Source organism: Leucopleurus acutus, assembly GCF_964270905.1.
Source record: "Leucopleurus acutus genome assembly, chromosome: 13".
NCBI classification, from domain to species: domain Eukaryota; kingdom Metazoa; phylum Chordata; class Mammalia; order Artiodactyla; family Delphinidae; genus Leucopleurus; species Leucopleurus acutus.
This window is the reverse complement of record NC_139155.1, coordinates 67,554,286-67,577,567: the sequence shown is the minus strand read 5'-3', so window position 1 is coordinate 67,577,567 and position 23,282 is coordinate 67,554,286. Positions and strand designations below refer to the sequence as shown.

At 39.9% G+C, this 23,282-nt stretch overlaps 1 long non-coding RNA gene across 4 annotated transcripts in view; it reads right to left on the bottom strand.

The window, feature by feature from the left end:
* LOC309970665 overlaps positions 1–23,282 on the bottom strand; it is a 51,645-nt gene that overhangs the window by 19,511 nt on the left and 8,852 nt on the right. Inside the window, exon 1 of one of the 4 annotated variants that reach the window (XR_014326696.1) lies at positions 4,037–4,771. The exons of the other annotated variants lie outside the window; for them this stretch is intronic. This is a non-coding gene — a long non-coding RNA (uncharacterized lncRNA). Of the gene's footprint in view, positions 1–4,036; positions 4,772–23,282 lie in introns of those variants that run through there. 4 annotated transcript variants of the gene reach the window in all.

Sequence of the window (23,282 nt, the reverse complement as noted above, 5' to 3'; positions counted from 1 at the left end):
ACCTCCTTTGATTCACAAAATACAACCCAGATTCCTTGGTCTGACTGACATCAGCTGGCCTACCAGGCATACTCAGCTATTCTTGACCCCATGGACTTTCTCCCCTTAACTCTTCTCACCTGTTTCCTCTCCCTCAACTTTCACATTTCTGTTATTGAGTGCCTGTCCTTGCTAGGTCTGGGGGACACAAAAGGAGGAAAACAGGCACAGTCCCTAGCCTGGGCTTTCAGTCTAGTGAATCCATGAATTATGCAAACCTTCATAGCAAACGGTGAGGAGGACTGTGAAGGAAAGTGGTGGGGCTCTGAGCGCCCCATCAGGGGTTTGGTCTAGTTTGGGCATCAGGAAGGGTTTCCTTGAGCAGTGTGATTTCTGTGGAAAGAGAGAGGTGGTAACTAGGCACCAACCAGGGTACAGGGAGGCTGTGAGGAGGGCACACTCAAGGCCAGGTCAGCAGGGCAGTGGTCTCGGAAGCAAGGCCCTTTAGAGGGAAGCATTGAAAGGCCAGTGGGGCTGGTGTGCAGGGGGTACGGGGGGATGTGAGCTCGGGTCAGATAAGCTGAGCCTGAGGTTGAAGAGTAAGGTCTTTGTCCTCAGAGCCGCGGGAAGCCTCTGAAGGATTTTCAGTAGGGGGAACACCAGAGCTGTGTTTTGAAGAGCCTTCTGGAGGAGGTACAGGGCCATCATGCTCTGGGTGAGAAGGGAGCAGCAGTGCAATAAAGAAAAGTGTCTGGGCTGCAGAGAGGGGAGAAGCACACAGGAAGGACAACAGTGTCACCTGCTGAGGGTATGTGTGTCCCGGGGAAGTCGGGGGGTTAGTTCTGAAGAAGGCTCTCCAAATGTCGTGCTCAGAGGGAAGTGTGGCCTGGGGTTGGACGTGTGAGAGTCGAGGCAGAGCGATGGAACGGAAGAAGTGGATGGGAAGGAGCTCCGCCCGAGAGAGAACAGGCGGCCAAGGACTGAGCTAAAAGGCCAGGGAGAAGAAATGAGCTGCCAAAGGGGGCAGGAAGGAAAAGAAAAAGGAAAACGAAGGCAACATGGTGCCAAACAATAGGGAAGAAAGTATTTCAGGAAGCACCAGCCCTGAAGGATAAATAAAAGACAGCCCCACTGAGAGAAGGGGAAAAGAAGGGTAGAGAGAAGAAGAAGCTCACAGTCCAGAAGGCAGAGCCCTGAGTTCTGGCAGCTGGAGCTAGGATGCAGGCGGAACTGGAAGGGGGAGAGGAGGCGTGAAGGCAGGTGGATCAAGAGGGGCCTCAGTAAGGTGTTTGGACACAATCCTGAGGGTCAGCGGAGAGTTTGGTTTTGCCTGCCTTTTTAATTAGAAACAAAACGCATGCTCCTTGTAAATAAAACAAGACGACCACCCACCACCAAAACAAACTCTAGCAACAAAGAAATGTATATGTTAACAAGTGAAAGTTCCTCTGCCAAATCCCCCCTCCTCAGCTAGCACATTGGTGTTATCATTCCAGACCTCTTCCTGCCACTCACAAACTTCATTAGTTTTGTGAAAACAGGATTATGCTACCTATAATTTCTGCAACTTCCCTTACTGAATTAGCAGTAATCTTGAATTTCCTTCTGGGTGATTACACGCAGATGTGCCCACCGGTTTGAATGGCTGTATGGTCCTCCACAGCCCAGATATACTTGTATCCTAGGATGCTGATTTATTTTCTTGAACCTAAAATGGCTACTGAGATGCCTAAGGAGAGGAGTATTTCCTAGGGGACTAAGTCCCAGTCTGGTTCTGCCATTAAGTACCTAGCTCTGGGGAGGGCACGGCCCCTACTGGGCCTCAGTTTCCTCATCCACTGTGTGCCAGGCACTATTATCTCATAAAACACGAGTGTTAATATTTCTCATCGATGAAGGGCTTTACGTAGAGGAATGTAATGATCAGATTTGTGCTTCATAAAGATCACTCGGGCTGCAGTATGAAAAATTATTTGCTCTTTCTTCTCATCCATATTTGTAAAAAAAAAAACCTTACCAATCTTTCAAGGTCTAGTTCAGATTTTCCCTCTTCCAGAAGTTCCCTCTCCATCATGCCCTACCTCCTCTTAATTGGAATTCTCCTCTACCTGGTTCTCCCCCTAAAACATAAAACCCCTTGAAATTGAGAATCATATTTTTCATCCTCACATGCTCCACAGGAATAGGTCTATATGAGGACTTAATAAATCTCTGCAGAATTGTCCATGCACTAAAAAAATCATTTTGGTGGAACAAAAGAAGGAATAAATGAGCCACTCAATACTTGTTTGGGACTCAAGCCTTCGTTTGATAAAGAGTTTATCCACAAGCCTCAAGATGTGTATGATTAAGCACTGCAGGAGGTATTTTCCTGGCTCTGAAAGGTTCTGACCTGCCCTGCCTGGAGTGCTGATGTTAAATAAGACTGTCTGGGAAAGAGGCACTAAGGCGAGCCTGGTTTATGGTCACAGGGCTTTAATAATATCCTGCAACTCTGAAGCCTGAGAGCTTCTTTTTCACCTTGTACAATACATTGAGAGCTTTGCCTTCACTGGACTATTGCTATATAGGAATGAGTGACAGTGACTTGCTTTTTCTTTTCTTTTGAAAGTTTTGCCCATTAAATACATTTTTCTTAGATCCATGCAGTTTAGAATTATGGAAATAAAAAGCTTATACTGAACACCTATTCTGTGCTTGAAGATCAGTTCTTCTGTTTCATAATTTAAAATAACTCAGTATAAAAACAGAAATAAACAAACAGGACCTAATCAAATTTACAAGCTTTTGCACACCAAAGGAAAACCATAAACAAAACGAAAAGACAACCCAATGAATGGAAGAAAATATTTGCAAATGAAGCAACCAACAAGGGATTAATCTCCAAAATACACAAACAGCTCATGCAGCTCAATATCAAAAAAACAAACAACCCAATCAAAAAATGGGCAGAAGATCTAAATAGAGATTTCTCCAAAGAAGACATACAGATGGCCAAGAGGCACATGAAAAGATGCTCAGCATTGCTAATTATTAGAGAAATGCAAATCAAAATTATAATGAGGTACCACCTCACACTAGTCAGAATGGCCATGATTTAAAAGTCTACAAATAAGAAATGCTGGAGAGGGTGTAGAGAAAAGGGAACTCTCTTACACTGTTGGTGGGAATGTAAACTGGTACAGCCACTATAGAGAACAGTATGACGGTTCCTTAAAAAATTGAAAAGAGTTGCCATATGATCTAGCAGTCCCACTCCTGGGCGTATATCTGAAGAAAAACGTAATTCGAAAAGATACATGCACTCCAATGTTCATGGCAGCAGTATGTACAATAGCCAATACATGGAAGCAACCTAAATGTCCATCAACAGAGGAATGGATAAAGAAGATGTACATATATACAATGGAATATTACTCAGCCATAAGAAAGAGTGAAATGCCATTTGCAGCAACATGGATGAACCTAGAGATTATCTTACTAAGTGAAGTCAGACAGAGAAAGACAAATATCCTATGATATCACTTATGCGTGGGATCTAAAAAAATGATACAAATGAACTTATTTACAAAACAGAAACTTATTCAGACTTCAAAAACAAACTTATGGTTACCAAAGGGGAAAGGTGGGGAGAGGAATAAATTAGGAGTTTGGGATTAACATATACACACTATTATATGTAAAATAATCAACAAGGACCTATTGTATAGCACAGGGAACTCTACTCAATAATGTGTAATAACCTGTATGGGAAAAGAATCTGAAAAAGAATGGATATATGCATAGCTGAATCACTTTGTACACCTGAAACTAACACAACATTGTAAATCAGCTATACTCTAATATAAAATAAAAAGTAAATTTAAAAAATAACTTATAGATAAAAAGTCATTTACACAAAATATCTTATCATCTAAGGAAAGGCTGGAAATTTTCTGTGACTTCTAGAGAGTCTATAACCAAGAACAATAAGCCCAAGTAATCCAGAGATTTCTGGATTTAATTTAAAAAAGAATTTCACTGGGTGTAAGTTAAAAATTATTCTGAAAACAGGTACCTGTCTCCGGGAGTGTGGTGGGGTCAGGTATTCACTGAGAAGGACCACAAGAAAAACTCTGGAGTGATAGTCATATTTTACAATTCTATATGGGAAACACATGTGAACATATTTGTCAGAACTAACCAAATGCTGTACTTACAATTTGTCCACTTCACTGTACATGAATTTTTTTAAATGAAAGCAGCCTTTGTCTTCTAGAGAGCTCATTCTTCTGACAGGACTTATTTTTTTAAGATAATTTTTTTTTAGAGCAGTTTTTTCTTTTGTTTTTAATTAATTTATTTATTTTTGGCTGCACTGGGTCTTCGTTGCTGTATGCTGGCTTTTTCTAGTTGCAGTGAGTGGGGGCGACTCTTCCTTGCAGTGCACGGGCTTCCCATTGTGGTGGCTTCTCTTGTTGTGGAGCACAGGCTCTAGGTGCGCGGGCTTCAGTAGTTGTGGTGCGTTGGCTCAGTAGTTGTGGTGTGTGGTCTCCAGGGCGCGTGGGCTCAGTAGTTGTGGCTCGTCGGCTCTAGAGCACAGGCTCAATAGTTGTGGCTTACAGGTTTAGCTGCTCTGCAGCCTGTGGGATCTTCCTGGACCAGGTATCGAACCCATGTTCCCTGCATTGGCAGGTGGATTCTTACCCACTGTGCCACCAGGGAAGTCCCTAGAGCAGTTTTAGGTTCACAGCAAAATTGAGAAGAACTGACAGAGATTTCCCATATATTCCCTACCCCCACATATGCTCAGCCTGCCCCATTATCAACATCACTCACTAGAGTAGTACATTTGTTATAACTGATGAACCTACATTGACATATCATAATTGCCCAAAGTCTGTGGTTTACATTAGGGTTTACTTTTGGTTTTGTATATTCTATGGGTTTGGGCAAATATATAATAACATACCAGGATTGTAGTATCATACAGAACAGTTTCACCATGCTAAAAATCCTCTGTGCTTTGCCTATTCATCCTTCCCTCCCCTCTAACCTCTGGCAACCACTAATCTTTTTACTATCTCCATAGCTTTGCGTTTTCCAGAATGTCATACTGTTGGAATCATACCGTATGTAACCTTTTCAGACTGGTTTCTTTCACTTAGTAATATGCATTTAAGTTTCCTTCATTTTTTTTTTCATGGCTTGAAATGCATTTCTTTTTAGTGCTGAAAAATAATCCATTGTCTGCAGGTACCACAGTTCATTTATCCATTCATCTACTGAAGGGCATCTTGGTTGCTTCTAAGTTTTGGCAATTATGAATAAAGCTGCTATAAACATACATGTGCAGGTTTTTATGTGGACATAGTTTTCAGTTCCTTTGGGTAAACCATATACAAAGTTTACCTGAAAAAAAAAAACAACCCTCTACACAAACATTAAATTCTAGTTAAACGTATGCATGCTGAAGCATTGAGGAGTGTAGTGTATTTATGTCTGCAACTTACTTTGAAATGCATAAAAAGTCATTTATGGATGGATAGAGGGATGGATAGACATATATGATAAAGCAATATAGTAAAGTGTAAATTGTAAAATCTAGATGATGAGTATATTGGTTTTTACCATAAAATTCTTTCAACTCTCTTGTATGTTTGAAATTTTTCATTAAAAAATGTTGGAAAAAATTGTTCTGAAGCGTATGTCTTACGCTCATATTAGATGCATCTCAGAAAGCCAACCAGTACCTACAGTCATCTGGCTGTACCCAGCAGCTCTAAACTATAACTAAAGACACGCTAAGAAGGCAAAAGAGTGCCATGTCAAGGTCCTTAAGGCAGTCCTGCCTCTGGAAAGGACAGTGATGTGAACTGGTGTGAGACAGCTGAGGTTACTAAGTCACTAACCAAGGTGCTTCCTATACAGTCATAGGGGTGACCTGTGAGTTGAGAGATGAAACGAAAACTAATTCTTGCAGCAACTTATGATGATAATTATGCTAAGAGGGTGGATAATGATCAAAGTCAGCCCCTGTCATGCTCATGTGTCCTATTGTTAACATCTACCTGCTTGCTGGAATATAGCCTCCACTACAGAGAGGACAAGGGCCAAGAGGAAGAGAAGTCTTCATCTCCAAACTTATTGGCCCTGGAAAATGTAGGGGAGGCAGGGGTAGAACTGTGGAAAATGAGAGAGATACTAAGGAATCTGTGTAATAAAATAGCTAACATGAAACCCATTCTAAACTTGAATATTACATTTCTCTTCTAGCAACATGCTAAAAAGGCAGCAAAGGAGGGTGGGTCAGAGCAGCAGTTCCCAAAGTATAATATGGGGTACTCTAGGGTCTCTGAGACTTCCAGAGAATCATGAGGTTAAAACTATTTTTATAAGTTTCATTTGTCTTTTCATTTGCCTTCTCCTGTAAGTGTACAGTAGAGTTTCCAAAGGCTGCATAACATGATATTTTAACACATTAAATGCAGAAGCAGGTTTGAGAATCCAGCTGTCTTTTTTCCAGCTGTCTTATTTTAGTCAGACGTTAAAGAAATTTGCAAAAATGTAAAACAATGCCACTCCTCTAATTTTTTGTTTTAGAAAATAGTTATTTTTCATAAAGACATTATGTATGTTAATGTGTAGTAAGTTTTAATTTAAAAATGAGTTAATACCTTAAAGTTTCACAATTTCAATTTCTAATATAAAATTTGATAGATATAACTCACATAAACAAAGGCTCTTTGGAGGTCCTTTTTATTTAACGTTTTACTGATGTATAATTTACATACAGTACACAAATCTTAAACATTCAGCTCAATTCATTTTTACATATGTATACACCATGTAACCTCCACCACATTCAAGTTATAGGCCATTTCCATCATCATGGAAGGACTCACCAATCCACGAGAGGTCACCATTATTCTGATTTCTGTCATCATAGATTAGTTTTGCTTGTTCTTAACTTCATATGAATGGAATCTTAATATGTATACTTTTGTGCCTGGCTTTTTTCTCTCAGCATAGCGTTCTTGAGATTCATACATGTCATTCTGTGTATTAATAATAGTCTGTTCATTTTTATTATTGCCAGTAATATTCCATTGTACAACTATGTCACATATTGTTTTCTTTTCCTGTTGACAGACATTTGGATTTTGTCCAGTTTTTAACTATTATGAATAAAGCTGCTATGAACATTCTTGTACAAGTCTTTGGTGGCCATATGAATTAATTTTTCTTGAGCATATGCCTGGATGTGGAATTGTTGGGTTCCACAGTAGGTCTATGTTTGGCTTTATTAGAAGCTGCCAAATCATAATGGATGAGAATTTCAGTTACTCCACATCCTCAGCAACACTTGATAATGAAAGTTTAAAATTTTTTTATCCATTCTGCTAATTGTGTTATTATGGTTTTAATTTGCATTTCTTTGATATTATTCTGAGTTCCTTTTAATACATTAATTGGTCATTTGAATATCCTCTTTCATGAAATGCTTGTTCAAATCTTTTGTTCGTTTTAAAAAGATAAATACTATATCACTTATATGTGGAATCCAAAAAATGATACAAATGAACTTCTTTACAAAACAGAAATAGACTCGCAGACATAGAAAACAAACTTATGGTTACCAAAGGGGATAGCAAGGGGTGGGGAGAGATAAATTAGGAGTTTGGGATTAACAGATACACACTACTATATATAAAATAGATATACAACAAGGACCTACTGTACAGCATAGCGAAGATTAATCAATATCTTAAAATAACCTATAATGGGAAAGAATCTAAAAAAGGATATATGTGTGTATATGTATATATGTATGTACATACATACACACACACACACAGATAACTGAATCACTTTGCTGTATACCTGAAATACAACAATGTAAATTAACTATACTTCAATTTTAAAAAAACCTTAAAAAAAACCTCTACCTCAAACCCTAAAGAAAAAAAAAAGATGAATAGGAAAAAAAAATTAGCTTATTGATTTGTAGAAGTTCTTTGTATATTCTGTATATGAATTCTTTATCATTCTATAGCTGGCCTATTTACTTTTTTTTTTTTTTTTTGCGCAGTATGCGGGCCTCTCTCACTGTTGTGGCCTCTCCCGTTGCGGAGGAGCACAGGCTCCGGATGCGCAGGCTCAGCATCCATGGCTCACGGGCCTAACCGCTCCGCGGCATGTGGGATCTTCCCGGACCGGGGCATGAACCTATGTCCTCTGCATCGGCAGGCAGACTCTCAACCACTGCGCCACCAGGGAAGCCCCTATTTACTTTCTTAATGATGCGTTTTGATGATCAGATGTTCTAATTTAAGTCAAATTTATCAATCTCTCTTATTTGGTTTAGTGTATTTTGTGATCTGATTAAAAACTTTATTTACCACAATACCAGGAAAATATTCTCCTATGCTTTTATTTGGAAGTTTGATTGTTTTATCTTTTGATTTTAGGTCTATGATATACTTAACAAATTTTTGTGTTTGAGTTAAAGGTCAGGCTTTACTTTTCTCCATACACACAATTAGTTGTTCCAAAATCATTCCCCCATGTAATTACAGTGGCACCTTTGATGTAAATCAAGAAAACATACATCTGTGGGTCTATTTACGGATTCTTTGTTCTGTTCCAGTGGTATATTTATCTATCCTTGCTCCAAAAGTACTCTGTGTTAATTACGGTAGTTTTGTAGTAAATGTTGAAATATGCTGGTTAAGTCTTCCAACTTTGAGAACCAGTCATTTTTTTATTAAAAATTTTTTTCTTTATCAAGATTTCTTAGATATTCTAGGGCCTTTGTATGTCCGTATACATTTTGGCTCAGTCATTTTTTCAGAATATAAGGGGGTCCTGAGACCAAAAACTCTGAGAGCTGCTAACTGAAAGTATGGGCTCAAATGCTGGAAGCCCAGGATCAAATCTCAGTTTTTGCCATCTATTAGTTGTGGGAACTTGGCAAAGAATTTAATCTTTCCATGTCTCTGTTTCCTCATCTGTAAGTTGGGACAACAATAGTATCTATAACATAGGGTTGTGTCCATCAAATGTTAAACATTATGCGAATGTTTTGTGTTTGTTAAAATAAATGGGGCAGGTACACTGAATTTTTTTTTTTAAAAAGAGTATGAAGTCAAAGAAAAAACCTGAAGAATCAGAAGGAAATATGTAACCTTTTGACAATCTCAGTGTACTTAGAATCCAGTCGTATCAGCTTCATATAAAAATAAAAATATACAAAACAACTGTACAAAATCTATGGGATGCAGCAAAAGCAGTTCTTGGAGGTAAGTTCATAGTGATACAGGCCTTCCTCAAAAAAACCAAGAAAAATCTCAAATAAACAACCTAACCTACCACCTAAAAGAATTAGAAAAAGAAGAACAAACAAAACCTAAAGTCAGCAGAAGAAAGGAAATAGTAAAGATCAGAGAGAAATAAATAAAAGAGATTAAAAAGCAACAGAAAAATCAATAAAACCAAGAGCTGGTTCTTCAAAAGGGTAAACAAAATTGACAAACCTCTGGGTAGGCTCACCAAGAAGAAAAGAGAGGACCCAAATAAAATAAGAAATGAAAGAAGAGAAATAATAAAGATTACTATAGACATTAAAAAAAAATAAGAGAATACTATGAACAATTATATGCCAACAAATTGGACAACCTAGAAGAAATGGACAAGTTTCTAGAAACATACAGCCCACCGAAACTGAATCAAGAAACAGAAAATTTGAATAGACTGATCACTAGAAGTGAAATAGAATCTGTAATTTAAAAAAACAAAAACAAAAAAACAAACTCCCTACAAACAAAAGTCCAGGACCAGATGGCTTCACTGGGGAATTCTTCCAAACATATGAATAAGAACTTATACTGATCCTTCTCAAACTCTTCCAAAAGACTGAAGAGGAGGGAATACTCCCAAAGTCATTCTATGAAGCCACTATCACCCTGATACCAAAACCAGACAAACACCAAAAAAGAAAATTACAGGCCAATATCAGCAAATCTGTATCTGTATTGATGACTATATTAATCTATTATCTATGAATATATTGATCTATAGTTATATACTGATATCTATATTTGATAAATATAGATGCAAAAATTCTCAACAAAATATTAGTAAACGGAATCTGACAACTCATGAAAAAGGATCATACACCACAATCAAGTTGGATTCATCCCAGGGTCACAAGGATGGTAAAACATACACAAATCAATCTATGTGATACACCACATCAACAAAAGAGAAAACAAAAACCACATGGTGATCTCAACAGATACAGGAAAAGCATTTGATAAAATTTAACATCCATTATGATAAAAACTCTTACCAAAGTGGGTATAGAGGGAACATAACATGATGAAAGCTATTTATGACAAACCCATAGCCAACATAAAACTCAATGGTAAAAAGCTGAAAGAAAGCCTTCCCACTAAAATTTGGAACAAGACAAGGATGCCCACTCTCACCACTTCTTTTCAACATGGTATTGGAAGTCCTAGCCACAGCAACCAGACAAGAAAAAGAAATAAAAGGTATCCAAATTGGAAGAGAAGAGGTAAAATTGTCCTTATATGCAGATGACATGATAGTATATATAGGAAACCATACAGACTCCACACAAAAACTACTAAAACTGATTAAAAAAAAATTCAGCAAGGTAGCAGAATACAAGATTAACATACAGAAACCTGTTGCATTTCTTTACACTAACAATGCAATATCAGAAAGTTAAAAAAAAAATCACGTTTAAAATCACATCAAAAAAACCCCAAAAAACAAAAAACTTAGGAATAAACCTGATCAAGGAAGTGAAAGACTTATATGCCAAGAACGATAAAACACTGATAATGGAAACTGAAGATGATTCAAATAAATGGAAAGATATCCCATGCTCTTGGATTGGAAGAATTAATACTGTTAAAATGGCCATACCACCAAAAACAACCTACAGATTTAACATGATCCCTATCAAATTACCCATGACATTCTTCACAGAATGTGAAAATCCTAAAATTTATATGGAACCATAAAAGACCCAGAATTGCCAAAGCAGTCCTGAGGAAACAGAACAAGCGAAGGCATAACCCTCCCAGACTTCAGACAATACTACAAAGCTACAGTAATCAAAACTGCATGGTACTGGCACAAAAACAGACACACGGATCAATGGAACAGAATAGAGAGCCTGGAAATAAACGCACACACCTATGGTCAATTGATCTTCGACAAATGAGGCAAGAATACACAATGGAGAAAAGACAATCTCTTCAGCAAGTGGTGTTGGGCTAGCTGGACAGCCACATGTAAATCAATGAAGTTAGAACACACCCTGACACCATACACAAAAATAAACTCAAAATGTCTTAAAGACTTAAATATAAGACAAGACACCATAAAACTTCTAGAAGAGAACAAACGAAAAACACTCTCTGACGTAAATCATATAAATGTTTTCTTAGGTCAGTCTCCCAAGGCAATAGAAATACAAGCAAAACTAAACAAATCTAATCCAAATCTAAACCTAATCAAATTTATAAGCTTTTGCACAGCAAAGGAAACCATAAACAAAATGAAAAGACAACCTACGAATTGGGAGAAAATATTTGCAAATGATGTGACCAATAAGGGCTTAATTTCCAAAATATACAAACAGCTCATGCAGCTCAATAACAAAAAAACAAACAACCCAATCAAAAAATGGGCAGAAGACCTAAATAAACATTTCTCCAAAGAAGACATACAAGATGGCCAACAGGCACAGGAAAAAATGCTCATCATCACTAATTATTAGAGAAATGCACATCAAAACTACAATGAGGTACCACCTCACACTGGTCATGGCCATCATTAAAAAGTCTACAAAAAAGAAATGCTAGACAGGGTGTAAAGAAAAGGGAACTCTCTTACCCTATTGGTGGGAATGTAAACTGGTGCAGCCACTATGGAGAACAGTATGGAGGTTCCTTAAAAAACTAAAAATAGAGTTGCCATATGATCCATCAATTCCACTCTTGGGCATATACCCAGACAAAACTAATTCGAAAAGATACCCGTATGTTCATAGCAGCACTATTTACAATAGCCAAGACATGGAAACAACCTAAATGTCCAAAGACAGATGAATGGAAAAAGAAGATGTGGTATATATGTATAATGGAATACTACTCAGCCATAAAAAAGAATGAAATAAAGCCATCTGCAGCAACATGGATGGACCTAGAGATTATCATACTAAGTGAAGTAAGTCAGACAAAGACAAATACCATATGGTATCACTTATATGTGGAATCTAAAATACAACACAAATGAACATATCTATGAAACAGAAACAGACTCACAGACATAGAGAACAGACTACTTGTGGTTGTTGAGCGGGGGATGAGGGAGAGAAGTATTGGGAGTTTGGGATTAGCAGATGCAAACTATTATATATAGGATGGATAAACAACAAGGGCCTACTGTATAGCACAGGGAACTATATTCAATATCCTATAATAAAGCATAATGAAAAAGAATATATGTGTATAACTGAGTTACTTTGCTGTACAGCAGAAATTAACACAACACTGTAAATCAACTGTACTTCAATAAAAGTTTTTTAAAAAGTAATAAATAACAGAAGGCAATGTGGGAAATTCACATATACGTGGAAATCACACAACACACTCCAAAATAACCAATAGGTCAAAGAAGAAATCACAAGGAAAATTAGGAAATACTTTGAGATAAATGAAAACAAGAACACAATGTATCAAAAGTTATAATGCAGCTAAAGCTTAGAGGGAAATTTATAGCTATAAATGCTATATTAAAAAAGAAAGACCTCAAATTAATTACCTAACTGCAAACCTTAAGAAACTAAAAAAAAAAAAAAGATGTGCAAACTAAACCTATAGGAAACAGAAGGAAGGAAACAATACACACTCAAGCAGAAATAAATGAAGTAGAGAACAGAAAAACAATAGAAAAATCAATGAAATAAAAAGTAGATTCTTTGAAAAGATCAACAAACTTGACAAATCATTAGCTTGAAAGGCCAAGAAAAAAAGAAAAGACTCAAATTACTAAAATCTGGAATGAAAGAGGGATGTTATAATCACTCTTACATCAATAAAAAGGATTATAAGGGAATTTTATGAACAAATGTATGCCAACAAATTAGATAACCTAGATGAAATGGAAATGTTTCTATAAAGACACAAACTACTGAAATGGACTCAAGAAGAAAAAGAAAGTCTGAATAGGTCTATAACAAGCAAAAGGATTGAATCAGTAATCAAAACTTCCCACAAAGAAAAGCCCAGAACCAGATAGCTTCACTGTTGAATTCTACCAAACACATAAACAAGAATTCACAAACTTTTTTTTTAAACATTTATTTATTTATTTTTGGCTGCGCAGGGTCTTAGCTGCAGCATGTGGATCTTCATTGCAGCATGCAGGATCTTTAGTTGCGACACGCAAACTCTTAGTTGCAGCAATGTGGGATCTAGTTCCCTGACCAGGGATCAAACCCAGGCCCTCTGTATTGGCAGCATGGAGTCTTAGCCACTGGACCCCCAGGGAAGTCCGTTACAAACTCTTCTTAAAAAAAATAATAAAAGGAAAGAGAATACTGCCCAACTCATTCTATGAGGCCAGTATCACCCTGATACCAAAACCAAATTTAAAAATACCACAAGGGGGACTTCCCTGGTGGTCCAGTGGGTAAGACTCCACACTCCCAAAGCAGGGGTCCCGGGTTCGATCCCTGGTTGGGGAACTAGCTCCCGCATGCACACCACAACTAAGAGTCCGTGTGCCGCAACTAAGACCCTGAGCAGCATGCATAAATAAATATTTAAAAAATTAAAAAATCACAAGGAAAGAAAACTACAGATCAATATTCCTCATGAATTTAGATGTAAAAATCCTTAAAACATACTAGCAAACTGAATCCAGCAATAGATACAAAGGATTATGCACTGTGACCAAATGGAATTTATCCTGAGGTTGCAAGTTTGGTTCAATATATGAAAATCAATTTAATACATATTAAAAGAATAAAGGACAAAACCACATGATTGTCTTAATATATGTATAAAAAAGCATGAGTACAATATGTGTATAAAATCAAACACCTTTTCATGCTAAAAACATTCAACTAATTAGGAATAGAAGGAAATTCCATCAACCTGATAAAGGGCATCTATGAACAAGCCCCAGTGAACATCATACCTGATGGTGAAAGAGTGAATGCTTTCCCCTAAGATCAGGAACAAGACAAAGATATCCACTCCTCCCAGTTCTAGTCAACATAGTACTGGAGATTCTAGCCAGGCAATCAGGCAAGAAAAAGAAAGAAAAGATACCCAGATTAAAAAGGAAGAAGTAAAACCAGCTCTATTTGCAATGACATGTAGAAAATCCACACACACACACACACAAGAACTATGAGAATTAATAAGCTAGTTCAGCAACGCTAAAGGATACAAGATCAATACATAAAAACTAATTATCTTTCTATACACTAGCAATGAACAATCTGAAAATGAAATTAAGAAAACATTTCCATTTACATTAGCATTGTGATGGATTGAACTGTGTCCCCCAAAAGCTATATATTGAAGCCCTAATGCCCAATGTGACTTTATTTGGAAATAGGGCCTTTAAGGAAGTAATTAAGGTTAAACGAGGTCATAAGAATGAGGCTCTAATCTGACAGGACTAGTGTACTTATAAGAAGAAGAAGAGACACAGAGATCTCAGTCTCTCCACATATGCACAGAGGAAAATGCATGTGAAGACACAGGGAGAAGGTGGCTATCTGCAAGCCAAAAAGAGGTCTCACCAGTAAGCATCCCTGCAGGCACCCTGACCTTGGGATTTCAGTCTCCAGAACTGTGAAAAAATTTATGTTGTTTAAGTCAAGTAGTCCATGGTTTTTCTGTTATGGTGGCCCAAGCAAACTAACAGAAGCATGAAAAAGAATAAAAAACTTAGGAATAAATTTAACCAAAGAAGTGCAAGACTTGTACAACAAAAACTACTCATGTCATTGAAAGAAATTAAAGATCTAAATGAATGGAATGATACCCGTGTTCATGAATCAAAATTTTTAATGTTATTAAAATGGCAATACTCCCCAATCTACAGATTCAGTGCAATCCCTATCAAAACCCCAGTTGCCTTTTTTGCAGGAATTGACAAGCTGATCCTAAAATTAATTTAAGGGATCCAGAATAGCCAAAACAATCTTGAAAAAGAACAAAATTGGAAGATTCACACTTCTCTGATCTCAAAACTTAATAGAAGGTTACAGTAATCAAGACAGTGTGGTAGTGACAAAAGGACAGACATATATATAAATAGAAAAGAAATATGAGTATGTAAATAAACCCTCACAATTGATGGTCAATTGATTTTTTTTTTTTTTTGCGGTACGCAGGCCTCTCACTGTTGTGGCATCTCCCGTTGCGGAGCACAGGCTCCGGACGCGCAGGCTCAGCGGCCATGGCTCACGGGCCCCGCCACTCCGCAGCATGTGGGATCTTCCCGGACTGGGGCACAAACCCGTGTCCCCTGCATCGTTAGGCGGACTCTCAACCACTGCACCACCAGGGTAGCCCCGTCAATTGATTTTTTTTTTTTTTGCGGTACGCGGGCCTCTCACTGCTGTGGCCTCTCCCGTTGCGGAGCACAGGCTCCGGACGCGCAGGCTCAGCGGCCATGGCTCATGGGCCCCGCCGCTCCGCAGCATGTGGGATCTTCCCGGACCGGGGCACGAACCCATGTCCCCTGCATCGGCAGGCGGACTCTCAACCACTGCGCCACCTGGGAAGCCCCCCGTCAATTGATTTTTAACAAAGGTAACAAGACAATTCAACGGGAGAAAGAATAGTCTTTTCAACAAATTTGTGCTTGGATAAGTGAATAGTCACATGCAAAAGAATGAAGTTGGATCCCTACCTCACGTAATATATGAAAATTAACTCGAAATGGACTGAAGATCTAAATGTAAGTATAAAATTCTTAGTAAAAAACCACAGGCATAAATCGTTGTGACCTTGGATTGGCAATGATTTCTTAGATAGGAGGGCAAAAGCACAAGCAACAAGAGAAGAAATAAATTAGATTTCATCAAAATTAAAACCTTTTGTGATTTGAAGGACACCATCAAGAAAGTGAAGACAACCCACAGAATGGGATAAAATATTTGAAAATATATCTTTTAAAGGACTTGTATCCAGAATATGTAAAGGCTTACAAGCACAATTTTAAAAAACCAATTTTTAAATGGACATAGGATTAGAATAGACATTTCCCCAAAGACATACAAATGGCCAAATAGCACATGAAAAGATGCTCACCATCATTAGTCAATAGGGAAATGCAAATCAAAACCACAATGAGATATCATTTCACATCCACTAGGATAGCTTGAAACAAACAAAAAAGGGTTGGGGAGATGGAAAGGACAAGGCAAGGATGTGGAGAATCAGAACACTCACACACTGTTGCTGGAAATATAAAATGGTGCAGGTGGTCAGGTGGTATGGAAACAGTTTGGCAGGTTCTCAAAAAGTTAAACATACAGTTACCATATGATCCAGTAATTCCACTCTTAGGTATATGCCCAAGAGAAATGAAAACATATATCCACACAAAAACTTGTATACACAAGTGTTCATATCAGGATTTTTTTTTTTTTTTTGCGGTACGTGGGCCTCTCACCACTGTGGCCTCCCCCATTGCAGAGCACAGGCTCTGGACGCACAGACCCAGCGGCCACGGCTCATGGGCCCAGCCGCTCTGCAGCATGTGGGATCCTCCTGGACCGGGGCACAAACCTGCATCCCCTGCATCAGCAGGTGGACTCCCAACCACTACGCCACCAGGGAAGCCCCATCAGTATTATTTTTAATAGCAAAAAGGTAGTGACCCAAATGTCCATCGACTGATGAATGGATAAACAAAATGTGGTATACCCACACAGTGGAATATTATTTGGCCATAAAAAGGAATGAAGTACTGATACATGGTACCACATGGATGAATATCATACTTTTGTTTTACTAAATGAAAGATGCCAGACACAAAAGGCTATATATTGTATGATTCCATTTATGTGGAATATCCAGAACAGTCATCTACAGAGGCAGTAGATTAATGGTTGACAGGGGATAGCGGAGGGAGAAATGGGGAGTGACTGCTAATAAGCATGTGGTTTCTTTTTGGGGTGATGAAAATGTTCTGGAATTAGTACTGATGGTTGCACAACTTTATGAATATACTAAAAACCACCGATTTGTATGCTTTAAAGTGGTGAATTTTATGTATATGTAAATAAAAAGTATATTTAGAAAAGAGGATGGTGGGAGTTCAGGACAAGATGGTAGAGTAGGAAGACCCTGAGCTTACCTCCTCTCATGGGCACACCAAAATTACAACTATTTACAGAGCAACGATTGTTAAGGAAGACCAGAATCTAGCAGAAAAGATCTTCAACTAAAGATATAATGAAGGAACCACAACGAGACCAGTAGGAGGGGTGGAGCAGTACAGTCAAGCCCCACACCTGAGTGGGGGACCCACAAACTGGAGGATAATTACAATTGCAGAGGTTCTCACCAAGGAGCAATGAGTCTGAGCCCTACACTGGGCTCCCCAGTCCTGGGGTCCTGCACCAGGAAGAAGAGTCCCCAGAACAATTGGCTTTGAAGACCAGCAGGGCTTACTTTTGGGAGACCCAGAGGACTGTGGGAAACAGAGACTCCACTCTTAAAGGGCGCACACAAAATCTCACATGCTCCAGGACCCAGGGCAGAGGCAGTGATTTAAGAGGAGCCTGGGTCAGACCCACCTGCTGATCTTGGAGAGTCTCCTGGACAGGCAGGAGGCAAACGGAGCTCACCCTGGGGACACAAGACACTGGTGGTAGCCAATTCTGGGAACTCATTCTACCATGTGGACACTGGTGCTGGCAAGTGCCATTTTGGAATCCTTCGTCTAGCCTATTAGCACTGGAACCAGTCCTTCCCACCAGCCTGTTGGCACCAGCACCCTCAGGCCAAGCAACTAGCCAGGCAGGGACACAGTTCCACTCACCAGCAGGCAGGCTGCCTTAAGACCTCCTGAGCCCAAAACTGCCCCAGGATAAGGCCCTGTCCACCAGAGGGCCCAGAACCCAGCCCCCGACACCAGTGCACAGGTACTAACCATGGGACCCCCAGAGTCCTGCAGTCAGAGACCCCAGGACCCAGCTCCACCCACTAGTGGGCAGGCACCAGCCCCAGGACCCTCTGGGCCCTGGCCCCACCCACCAGCAGGCCAACATACCAACTCCAGGGCCCCCAGGATCCTGCAGCCAGAGACCCTGGTACCCAGCTCTGCCCACCAACAGGTAGGCACCAGCCCCAGTATCCTCAGCCCTGACCACCAGAGGACTGGCACTAGCCTGGGAGCAGCCTCACACATCAGTGGGCAGGCACCAGCCCCAGGACCCCCCTGGGCCCCTGCCATACCACGAGAGGATGGACACCAGCCTCAGGACCGCCACAGCCCTGCGGCCTGCCATGGCAAGACCCAGCCCACCTTTCAGCAGGCCAGCACCAGCCCTGGGACCCCGTGGGCCCCAGCCCTGTCCACTAGCAGGCCAACACCAGCTCTGAGACACCTTGGGCCCCTTAGCCAGCCACCCTGGGATCTGGTCCCACCCACCAGCAGGCCAATACAAGGCTTGGGACACCCCAGATCCTGAAGCCAGCTATGTCAGGAAATGGCCCATGTCTGCCAGCAGACCAACACCAGCTCCAGGATCCCCAGGGCCCTGCATCCAGAGATCCTGGGAACTGGCTCTGCCTACCAGTGAGCCAGCACTAGCCCCAGTAACCGCTGGGCCTTGGCCACACCCACCAGCAGTTCAACACCAGCTCTGGGACCCCTGGACTCTGCAGCCAGAGACCACAGGGCCTGGCTCTGCCTGCCACTGGGCAGGCACTAGGCCCAGGACCCAGCTTCACACACTGATGGGCAGGCACCAGCACTTTGATACCCTGGGCCCTGACCTCACCCAACAGCAGGTAGACACCAGCCCCAGGACCACCATACCTCCACAGCCTGCCTTGTCAGGACCCAGCCAACACACCAGAAGGCCAGCACCAGCCCTAGGACATCCCATGCCCTGGGACCCCCTGCACGCTGCCCTGCCCACTGGCAGGTCAACCCCAGCTCTGGGACACCTTGGGTCCCTCAGCCAGCAGCCCTGGAATCCATCCCCACCCACCAGCAGGCCAACACCAACTCCAAGATAGCTTGGTCTCATCAGCTAGCTACCCCAGGATCCAGCCCCACTCACCACTGCACCAGAACTAGCTTTGGGACACCTCAAACCCACAGCCAGCCATGCAGGAACTAACTCCACCTACCAGTAGGTCAACACTAGATCCAGGAACCCTGGCCCCACAACTAACCATCCCCAAACCTGGCTCTGTCCATCAGTGTGCCAGCACTAGCCCCAGGACCCTCCAGGGCTCTGCAGCCAGCTGCCTCATGACCTGGTCCTGCCAACCAGTGACCAGCAGCCTCCTCACCGGGGAGGGCCTAGCAACCCAGCTGGACCAGGGACAAGCCACACCTACCAGACTGCCCACAGTAGTCAGCCCACCATAACAGAAGGACCTATGCAGCCCACATGCGGGCACCCCTAGAGCACATAGGTCTGGTGACCAGAGGGGAGTGCACTGCTGGGACATATAGGACGTCTCCTACAAAAGGCCACTTTTCCAAACTTGGGAAACATAACCAAAGACATAACCTATGTCTCTCACCAGAGACATAGAAATAAAAACAGCACATTAAAGGGCTTCCCTGGTGGCGCAGTGGTTGAGAGTCCGCCTGCTGATGCAGGGGACGTGGGTTCGTGCCCCGGTCCGGGAAGATCCCACATGCCACAGAGCGGCTGGGCCCGTGAGCCATGGCCACTGAGCCTGCGCATCTGGAGCCTGTGCTCCGCAACGGGAGAGGCCACAATGGTGAGAGGCCCGCGTACCACAAAAAAAAAACAAACAGCAAATTAGGAAAAATGAGGCAACAGAGGAACATGTTCCAAACGAAGGAACATGATAAAACCCAGAAGAACTAAGTGAAATGGAGATAGGCAATCTACCTCATAAAGAGTTCAAGGTAATGATCATAAAGAATTCAGAAGAAGAATGGATGAACACAGTAAGAAGATGAACAAAGAGAAGATACAAAGAAGAACAAAATAGAGCTGAAGAATACAATAATTGAAATTAAAAATACACTATAAGGAATCAACAGTAGATTCGAAGATACAGAAGAATGGATCAGTGGCAATCACTGAAGCTGAACAGAGAAAAGAACAAAAAGAAAAGAGGACAGTTTAAGAGTCCTCTGGGACAGCATGAAGCATACTTACATTTGCATTATAGGGATCCCAGAAGGAGAAGAAAGACAGAAAGGAGCAGAGAACATATTTGAAGACATAAGAGCTGAAAACTTCCATAACCTGGGAAAGGAAAGACATTCAGGTCCAGGAAGTACAGAGAGTCCCAAACAGGATCAACCCAAAGAGGACCACAAGACACACTGTAATCAAAATGGCGAAAATGAAAGATAAAGAGACTATCAAAAGCAGCAAGGGAAAAACAACAAGTTATGTACAAGGGATAAGTCTATCAGCTGAATTTTCAGCAGAAATTTCAGCATGGCATGATATATTTAAAGTGATGAAAGAAAAAAAACCTACAACCAAGAATACTCTATTCAGCAAGGTTTTCATTCAGATTTGATAAGGAGGGCAAAAGTTTTACAGACAAGCAAAAGCTAAAAGAGTTCACCACCAAACCTGCTTTACAAACAATGTTAAAGGGACTTCTCTAAGCAAAAATGGCCATAACTAGAAACATGAAAATTACAGAAGGAAAAAGCTTATCGGTAAAGGGAAATATACAGTAAAGGTAGTAAATCAACCATGTACAAAGCTAACAGGAAGATTAAAAGACAAAAGTAGTAAAATCATCTATATCCACAATAAGTATTTAATGGATACACAAAACAAAGAGGTGTAAAATATGATGTCAAAACCAGTAAACTGTAGGGGAGGGGAGTGTAAATTCAGGGTCATTAAAATGCATTTGAAATTAAGAGATCAGCAACTTAAAATGATCACATATACTTATAAGTTGCTATATATAAATCTCATGGTAGCCACAAACCAAAAATCTGTAACAGATATATGCACAGAAAAGAAAAAGGAATCCCAACATCAAATATAAAAGATAGTCATCAAATCACAAGGGAAGAGAACAAAAGAAGAAAGGAAACAAAAAAAGAACTACAAAAACAACTCCGAAACAATTAACAATGGCACTAAGTACATACCTATCAATAATTACTTTAAATGTAAATGTACTAAATGCTGCAATAAAAAGACACAGGGTAGCTGAATGGATACAAAAACAAGACCCATATATATATGCTGCCTACAAGAGACTCACTTCACATCTAAAGACAGACATAGATTGAAAGTGAGGGGATGGAAAAAGGTACTCCAAGCAAATGGAAATCAAAAGAAAGCCAGGGTGGCAATACTTATAGCAGCCAAAATAGCCTTTCAAACAAAGACTGTAATAAGAGACAAAGAAAGAATCAATCCAAGAAAATATAACGATTGTAAATATATATGCACCCAACACAGGAGCACCTAAATACATAATGCAAATTATTAACCAACATAAAGAGAGAGAGTGACAGTAACACAATAATAGTAGGGGACTTTAACACCCCACTTACATCAATGGACAGATCATCCAGATAGAAAATCAATATGAAAACACTGCCTTAGAGATATAGACCAAATGGAATATATATGAAACATTCCATCCAAAAGCAGCAGAATACACATTCTTTTCAAGTGCACATGAAACATTCTCCAGGATAGATCACATGCTAGGCCACAAGTCTTAGTAAATTTAAGAAAACTTAAATCATATCAAGAATCTTTTTCCAACCACAGTGCTTTTTCCAACCACAAATCAACTACAAGAAAAAACTGCAAAAAACACAAACATGTGGAGGCTAAACAATATACTACTAAACAACCACTGAAGAAATCAAAGAAAAAATTTTAAAATACCTGGAGACAAATGAAAATGAAAATACAACAGTCCAAAATCTGTTCTGAGAGGGAAGTAGTTCTGAGAGGGAAGTTTATAGTTATACAAGCCTACTTCAGGAAACAAGAAAAAACTCAAATAAGCAACTGAACCTTACACATAATGGAACTAGAAAAAGAACAACAAACAAAACCCAACGTTAGTAGAAGAAAAGAAATCATAAAGATCAGAGCAGAAATAAATAGAGACTTAAAAAAACAATAGAAACGATCAATGAAACTAAGAACTGGTTCTTTGATAAGATAAATAAAATGGATAAACCTTTAGCTAGACTCAGGAAAAAAAGAAAGAGGGCTCAAATCAATAAACTCAGTAATGAAAAAGGAGAAGTTACAACCAACACCACAGAAATGCAAAGGATAAGATTACTACAAACAACTATATGTCAATAAAATGGACAACCCAGAAGAAATGAACAAATTTCTAGAAATGTACAATCTCCCAAGACTCAACCAGGAAGAAATAGAAAACATGAACAGACCAATTACCAGTAATTAAATTGAATAGGTAATTTTTAAAAACCCCAACAAACAGAAGTCCAGGACTAGATGGCTTCACAGGTGAATTCTACCAAATATTTAGAGAAGAGTTAAAACCAAGTCTTCTCAAACTATTCAAAAAAACTGCAGAGGAGGGAACACTTCAAACTCATTCTACAAGGCCAGCGTCCTTCTGATACCAAAACCAGACAAAAATATCACACAAAAAGAAAATTACAGGCAATATCACTCATGAACATAAATGCAAAAAATCCTCAACAAAATATCAGTAAACCAAATTCAACAACACACTGATAGGATCATATCCCATGATCAAGTGGGAGTTAGCCCAGGGATGCAAGGATGGTTCAATACCCACAAATCAATCAATGTGATACACCACATTAACAAGCTGAAGAATAAAAATCATATGATCATCCCAATAGATATAGAAAAAGCTTTGGACAAAATTAAATATCCATTTATGATAAACACTCTCCACAAAGTGGGCATAGAGGGAACATACCTCAACATGATAAAGGCCATATATAAGCCCACAGCTAACATCATACTCAATGGTGAAAAGCTGACAGCATTTCCTCTAAGATCAGGAGCAAGACGAGAATGCCCACTCTTGCCACTT